Below are 8856 nucleotides of genomic sequence, written 5' to 3' on the forward strand. Positions count from 1 at the left end.
GAAATGTTTCATGACTTATTATCGACTTAAATTAACTAAGTTAAAATAAGTAAAAGCTGACTAAGTTAAACTGAATAAACAAAATTATCTTTTCAGAAAAAACATATATTTTTTTTTTTTTTTTTTTTTTNTTTTATTTGTTTTTTTTTTTTTTTTTTTTTTTTCCTTTCAAGTTTTTCTTTACATCTGAAATTAGAGCAACAAAAATCGTGTATTTTAATTTATCCCCCTCCCATAAAAAAATTGGACGCATGATGCCTAATGTACTTCCTCTTTATGCAGGTAATTATATATATTTCAAAACAAATTGCTTAAATAGCTCTATCATAAAATACACATTTTATTTAAGAACACAAACGAGAGCAAGATTTGTTTGAACAAATTTTGATCATAAATTATGACTTATTATCGACTTAAATTAACTAAGTTAAAATAAGTAAAAACTGACTAAGTTAAACTAAGTAAAAAAATTAATCTTTTCAGAAAAAACACGTTTTTTTTCTTTTTTTACCTTTTAAGTTTTTCTTTTCATATGAAATTAGAGCAACGAAAATCGTGTATTTTAATTTATCCCCCTCCCATAAAAAATTGGACAAATGATGCCCAATGTATTTCCTCTTTATGCAGGTAATTATATATATTTCAAAACAAATTGCTTAAATAGCTCTATCATAAAATACACATTTTATTTAAGAATACAAACGAGAGCAAGATTTGTTTGAACAAATTTTGATCATTAATTATTAACTGATAAAAACTTAACGGTTTAAAAAGTTTCATAGTGTCTAGTATATGCTAAATCTTAGTTTAAATAAAAAATTGGAACTATTAGTTATTTGTAAAAATAGTTCAATTGAGAAAGCTTTAGAACGAAAATCCCCATGCGTCGCACTTTGGAGATAATCTAAAATGATTCCAATCACGGCACATAAAAAACAATAAAAAAAAAAACTACAGGATTTGTTAGTATTTCAAACGAACAAACGAATTTTAAAATTTTTAATTTTGTTATACTGATATCTATTGAACAAACAAATTTACCCGAGTAGAGTCAATACAGACTCTACTCGGGTAAATTTGTCAGGGTAAATACTCAGAATCTTGATTCAGCCATTCACTAGGCCTCTAGATTAGTTCCTGCCCATTGTATATTGGATTATTCCATTTCTTTTTCAGGTTGAGAAGGTAATAAGCACTGCGCATCGTCCGAAACTCTGTGCTATTACAATATTTCCATTCTATGTGTTCTTAATTGTTCACGGTAAGCTATGTCGAAAGGTTTAAAAATATTAAAGTAATAATTTTTCAAACAGCTATTAAGACATCCTGTTTATATATACCGAAAAAGAAAATTGTTTAAAGGTGTAAAAATTAATTCTTTACGGCAATTCATTAATTACTAATTCAAGTAATAATTTATTAATGAAATTAACTACCATGGCATGTTTAATGAATGCACACAATTACAATAAATCAAAAACTAGATGTATGAGTAAAAATGGCTATTTATAAATTAAAGAGATTATGCTATAATTTGGCTTTTAATAATTTTATGTAATTAAATATTTCGAGAAGTTTTTAAAGGGTTTTTAACAATTATTTATAAGAAACAGATCCTATTGAGAAAAATGAATCATGATCATATTTTATACAATAGTCATGATTAATCCATCCACAGAAATAAAGTTTATCAAATGAAAATAGACACATACAAGTATAACTAAGTCTTTATAAATTGGAAGGAAAAAAAATCTAGCATTTTTGGATCATTAAATATTTTTGCAAATTATTAAGAAAGCAGCATTAGCTAAATGCATTTTTTACAGTTATGGAGCATAAATAAATTAAATTTTAAAAAATACATTTTTAAGAAAGAGGCGATTTTTTTCAGGACAAATTAATAATCAGAAATATAATCTATCAAATGAAAATAGAAAAAAAATTAAATATCATAACTATTTATTTTAAAAGAATAGTCTTAACTAATCAATGAAAAGGAACATTATCCATCAAAGTAAAATGAAGACAAAAGCAAGATAAAATAAGCATTTATAATTTATATATATATTCAATAATATCATTAATCAGCGGTCGGAAATAGATCGCTACAAGTAGTAGCTAATTTTTTTGTAACTAATTGTCTAGTGTGCAAATTTAAAAAAAAAATAGTGTAGAAGGAAGGGAGAGTAAATTAAATTCCCCAGCAAAGTTCGTGTCCTAAAAGAAGAGAAATCGTAACTACATTTCAAAAAAATAGCTTGTAATAACATTTAAAAAAAAGATTTTAGCTGTTGTTAACTACATTTATAATGAAGAAATTACAGTTAACTATTAAACAATGTAGTTTTTCGGACCGCAGTGATAAGTCAATGCATATAATTGAAAATAGTTCGATATAGCTAGACCTCATTCTGATTTTTTCTTATGTTTAAAAAAAAAGAAAAGACAGAATTTTTTTTTAAAAAAATAAGGAGATATATATAATTAATTACGAATGCAAAAATAAAATCGGAGTGCAAAAAATATTATTTCTAAAAATATATATTTAATTTAAAACTTAAAAGAACTGTTTAAGTAAGGTGTCTCTTGAAATATGAAAATGGGAGATGCCTACGTCATTTTAATTTTAAAAGTCTCTTTATTCAGACACAGAAAAGGTTATAGTTGCGAATTTACAAAGCGTACGTACATTGGATCACGCCGTACTACTACTTGCCAAATATTCAGCTTACCGAGCGTTCTGAGTCCCGGAGCATGCGCAGTAAATACTTTCTTCCAGCCTGCTAAAGAAATAGATTTCCATATTTATTCGGAAGTACTGAGGGATCCAAGGAATAAAGTGACTTTTACCTTTTAGAAATTTATCTTTTTGTTACATTGCGTTTTAAACTGTTAAATAGAATAGCTGGGTATAGTTCTGAAATCCGAATTAGAAACTTTTTCTTTCTTTTTACATTGTGTGTGTGTGTTGTTACAGTGTGTTTTCGATGCTGTACTCCTCGTAGCTTTCCCGAGTCCCTTTTTATGGAAGCTCCATGCATATTCTTTTTAAAAATGTAATCCGGATTTGTTTTTCTTCTTCCTTGCCTTAGATGTCGAGATTTTTCATTTTAACAATGTTTATGACGCATTTGTCAATGTGCAGACCGAACATATGAGGAGATAGGTAGAGGGAGGTAAATATTTGCCGTTGCTTGCAGACTGTTTTGACTTGTTGCGCAGATAGAATGTGAAGATGATTGATAGAATGAATATTTTTTTTTACTTTGTTTTTCTACGTAGCATTTCATTGGAATTTAATTATTCAATTTTGGATCTATGTTTGAATTTTACGACGTTTTTTTTCTGCGGAGTGATTGTTTTGGTTAGGCGTTTTTATTTTGTGAAGTGGTTATAAGTCGAAATTGTAGGAGTCTAATGCTGAGATTTCTTTAAAAATTTATTCAGTTTGCTTTATAGGGATATGGGTGTGTAAATTTCTTTATAGTTTCTTTGCTGAGTTAGTTGCGAAAACTGAAGTTTTGTTATGCTTAGTACTTTTTGTAGAAATTTGTGTGTTTTGATTCTGACCATTTCTGGATTAGATATTTCAATTATGATATCGTCAAACGGAAGATTCTTAATATTTATGGATTGCTCGAGTGATTAGTCATGTTCTTAACTTGAAGATATTTGAAAATGGATTTCTGTCTAGCTGCTTGGTGAGTTTTTCTTTGTTTTTTTAAAATTACATTTTGAGGATTTTAGGTTGTATTTTTTACGTTTTATGCATTTACAAATCTGTTGTCTTTTGGCAATGTATTCTTATTAATTTGCAGTGTTATTTAATTTTTGTAATGTTTAAAATATGTGTTTGTTATGTAAAATTCATCTAAAATGACTGCTAATTCTTTTCAAATCTCTTGCTTTGGGGTTATGATTCGTTATTGATCTCTGGGTTCCCCCAGTCTGGACATTTTTTTAAAGTGGTAGCAAAAGTGAGATAAATCTGGGTCTTTTAAGCAACCAATGAATATTTAATTTAAAGGAAATATTTAAAAATGCAAAAAGTTAACTCTGGAATAATTTTGTACTTCACAATTGAAAGAATAATTTAAGTATTTTTTAGTAGTCTTGAAAAACTGTAGCTACAACTCATTTATTATTTCCAGGTAACACTGGAGGTGCAGTATTTTATTTTTTAATTTATATAATGTTGAAATTAATGTTTCTTTAAGGTTAAATGTCTATGTTTTTAATCTAATTGCTGATGCTTTTTAAGGATAAGTACCATTGCCTGGTATGCATTTGCCCGGTATACCCTACACTGACGTTTTCTTAAGGTGTATCTCCCTACTCTGCTGCTTAAAATTGGCAGCAATGCAAGAGAACTTCAATAGGGAAGCAATATCTGTTTCTGTTTTCGGCATCGGATGCAAACGCATAACGAAGTAGTTGTCAGGGGGGCTAATATTTGTATTAGATATGCATTATTTATGAAATATATTTCACTAAAACATGCATTAATGTTTTGTGCTGAAAAATTATCGTAAGACAAACGAACTTTATTTGGGTCTCAATATGTGATTCCGTTTTCGGCTTGTGACGAACATCGGACCTAGATGCCCTCCAAATGTATTCTTTTTTTTTTAAGTGTCATTTAAAAATTAAGTGATTATTTCTGTAAAAATGTAGCCATATATATAATGATGTAATGGTCATTAAGAAAATCTATCAGGACTGTTGAAATAGCGATATTTTCAGATTTTAAGTTAAAAACCTCCTGTCCATTTAAAAAAACTTTGTTAACATCGCTACTCCGGTACTGAGTTGTAAAATTTTCTAAAAATAGCAGTAAAGTATATGTGACTATTTTGGTGAAGAAGTGCCCTAATATGTTGATAAAGTGAGCATTTCAAACAATTATTAAAAGAATTTCCACAGTGGAACATCATCTTAAAATGTTTTCGTTAATAATTTTATATTTAGTTAAAAATGTACCACAGGCTAAAAAAACAGAAAAAACATTCTTCAACATTAGTTAATTAAAAATTAATATATTATGTATCCTCATAATTGAAAAATGCAATTTACGATTCAATTTTGAACTTAAGTAATAACGATCTCATATGAATAAAAGCTAAAAAAAAATCACAATAGTTGTCCCATCTAGTTGTTCATTTAAATAAAGATTTCATTTATAACTTTTATCTTGTCGCAATTTTTTTTTTCTAGTATTGAGTCTAGACATTTTTAGGTACATTTTAACTAAAATAGGATCTTTCAAATAGCTTAGTTATGCAAACATAACTGAAAAATTACATTCCTGAGAAAAAAATTTTCTCAGGGGAAAATAATAACTTGTAAGCTACAAAAAGTTTTTATGACAGATGGCTCCCTCTATTGTTGGAGAAAAGCACAAAAATCTATGGCATTAAATGAATTACAAATAAAAATATTTAAGAGATTGGATTGAAAAAAAAAAAAATAAATACTTTACAAAAAAATCTAGAATAAGATAAAATTGAAAAAAAAGCTCTTCATAAAAGTAGAGAACAAATGCAATACATTTTGATTCATTGCTGTGAAGTAGGTACCGTTTAGCACTGGTTGGAAATATTTCCCTCAAAAAAATTAAATTATATATTTTTGCCTCAAAAAAGTTTAGCAACTTTTTAAATAAGCTTTTTTATAAGTGTCCATTGTATATTTGACAACTTTTTCGTTAAAGTTTACTTATCAATTTTTACTGTGATTCCCGGAAATATTTACGACTGAAAATCAGAGCTATAGTGTACTGTTTTAAAAATGGAGTAAAGAAAAAAAATTAAATGAAAAAATCAGAAGTTCCGGAGCCCAAATGTTTCTTAATTGTCAATAATGACAGCTTATTTTTTATTGATATTCATTTTTTTTTTAAAAAATTGCCTCCCAGTAGTAAAATGTAAGCTTTTCTGTTTAACGTCTTCAGAATTTGTAGAAAAATAACATTTGGAAAACTTTCTTCTACACACATTTACAGGCTTGAGAATGCAAAAGTATTTTGTAATTAATTATTATGTTTAAAAATGTGTTTTTATTATTTTTTATTTCTTATTATTCCTCAAGTTACATTAATACAAGAATAAAACAGGCAAAAAACATAAAAATAAAGTAAAACAAAACAACAATGTAATAAATGCTTAAAATTTCTGATCAGTTTAATTGCTATTTCATCTAAACTTTTTCCCCCCAATATTTCGAGTATATAAAAAAAAACATTTTCATATTAAATATTTTATAATATTAAATATGTATTATATTAAATATATTATATATTTCATTTAAGCATTGATAACCATAAATATACCATAAATATAACATACCATAAATATTTATTATAGAATCATTTCCACACACATTTACATTAAAAAAAACATTTTTAATTAATGTATGAATAATAGTTCTGATAGTCTTTTCTTTTTAAATATTTTTTGTTCACTTGTATAACGTATAACTTTATTGCATTAATTGTTTCTCCAAAATCATGTGATTTAGGAGTTTGCCTCAAATATATAAACTTTTGTACACGCTATAATGACGCAAGATCAATTTATTCATTTAGAGAATTAAATATTTTCTGGTGCAATATTTTTATTAAAATGTTTATATATATATATATAATATATTCTGGCATAATATATGATGATACAATGAACTTTCTGCAATGCTTTTGGAACTTATCAATATTATCAGATAAATATTTACTATCCGTGACCATTTTCAAATAGTACTTTTAATATTTGCTTTCCTTTTGGTAGATTTTTCTAAAAATAAGAGTGTTTATATTGGTGTGTGCATAGTGATACAATGGCAAATTAAAGAAGAAAAAAAAATCGCATTTTATTTTTAAAAATCTCATTCAGTGCTTGTTATCTTATTCTTAGGAACTCAGTTTATACTTTCTAATCTTTTCTTTTTATCAAAAATCTAGATTGTTATTTATTTCAATATGAACAAGATTTGAATGATTCGTTGCAGTATTTTGTATTTTATATTTCAGTTTTTAATTATTTTCAGTAGATGGCAGCACCAAAGACTGGAAATTTCATCTGATAATATATCTTTTAAATCACAAAATTTTTTTTAATTTGCTCCAGTGTTCTAAAAATTCAAAAGATCGCAGTTTATTATTATATTATCGAATAATTCATATAGTTTCATAAATATTTTGGTTTCTTATTATCACTGTAACATAGGAGAGTTCATTTCAGGAGGATCATTTTTAAAATAGCAATCTCATCTAAGTTTTTTTTAATTTAATTTATTTTTAATTAATTTTTTTAGTTATCTTTTACTCCTTTTTTAATTTTTTATTTTTTTTAATTACTTTTTCTTAAATTATTTTTAAAAAAAACTAATTTGAAGCTGAGGTTATGAGAATTTAATATACAAGTGACGTGAAAGTCGATTTTCGCGATCGAGTTTCAATTTTGATTTTTGGGTGATTAAATAAGGATAATAATGAAATGAACTGGAAGAATTATTTCCACCCTGAAAAAAATTCTTCAGTAGTTATTGTAGTCACGCATGCTAAAGGATAAATTTTTTCAAATTTTTTTCTCCATAAAATAAATCTTTTAAAAATTTTTACTTTTATAACACAATACGTGCATGCACCAAAAGTTGTTAGAACAAAATTCATAGTCATATCATGTTTTTAGTTCAAAAAATAAATGCGAATGTTAAGTTTTGACATACTAATAATGTGAAAAATTCGTTCTCCCCGAGAGTTATTACACAGCTGAAATGAGTCATACTGTGGGGAAGAAAGCCCTTTCTTTCTGAAAATCCTTTTTTGTCTGAATCAGCTTTTCGGACATAAACCGTTCTTTCCCCGTGGTCTTCATATTTGAACTTTAAACAGATTGAACCTCTGAATTGTGAACTTTGTCTGAAAGGGAAATTTACAGTTTCAAGGATGTTATGAAATCAGTTCTAGTCATTTAGTAAAATCCTAATCTCAACACTCATGGAAAAAAGAATTCTAAAAGGATAAAGGAAGGAAATAAAAGAAAAGGAAATCGAGTATCTCTAGAATATTATAGTTAAAAATGAAGAAATATTAAAAAATAAAAGAAAATAAAAGAAATATTAAAAAAATTTTTTTTTTTTTTTTTAATTTCATATTTAACGCTTTCCTTCGGGAGCGAACCCGTCAAGATTACGAGGTGAAGTTTTTCCTTCTAATTCTCGTGCCCATGATATTTTTGGGCTAGAGTGCTTAAAAGCAATACGCAAAAATGATAAAAACAATCTATTTCTTATACCCGTAATCATGCTTATTTCACACCAGATTGCTAGTATCAGGCTATTTATAATGTGCATAGAGATTTTATTTTAAACTAAAAATAATCATCCAACTTCCTTCGCTTACTATTTAAGTTTAAATATGGACTTTTTGCATAAAAATATTCAATTCACAATGCGTTCTTTCTGTTACTCTCTCTATCTCTCTGCGTGTATAGATATATATACACCGAAGAGTCATTACTGCATTATGACCACCCTGCTAATAACATATAGGACCACCTTTAGCCCTCAAAACTGCAAGCACCCGCCGTGGCATTGATTCCACAAGGCGCTGATAGGTAGTCTGAGGCATCTGATGCCAAGCGCTCACCAACTGGTCCTGCAATTTCCTCACATTGCGAGGGGTAGCGTGGCAGCACGAATTTGGTTTTCCAAGTAGGATCACAAATGTTCTATTGGATTAAGGTCAGGTGAATTTGGGGGCCAAGACATGACTTGAAAGTCACTGGAATGTTCCTCGAACCAATCCATGACGATTCGACCCTTATGACATGGTGCATTATCCTGTTGGTAAACACCATCCCC

This window comes from Parasteatoda tepidariorum, chromosome X1 (assembly GCF_043381705.1).
Source record: "Parasteatoda tepidariorum isolate YZ-2023 chromosome X1, CAS_Ptep_4.0, whole genome shotgun sequence".
NCBI classification, from domain to species: Eukaryota; Metazoa; Arthropoda; class Arachnida; order Araneae; family Theridiidae; genus Parasteatoda; species Parasteatoda tepidariorum.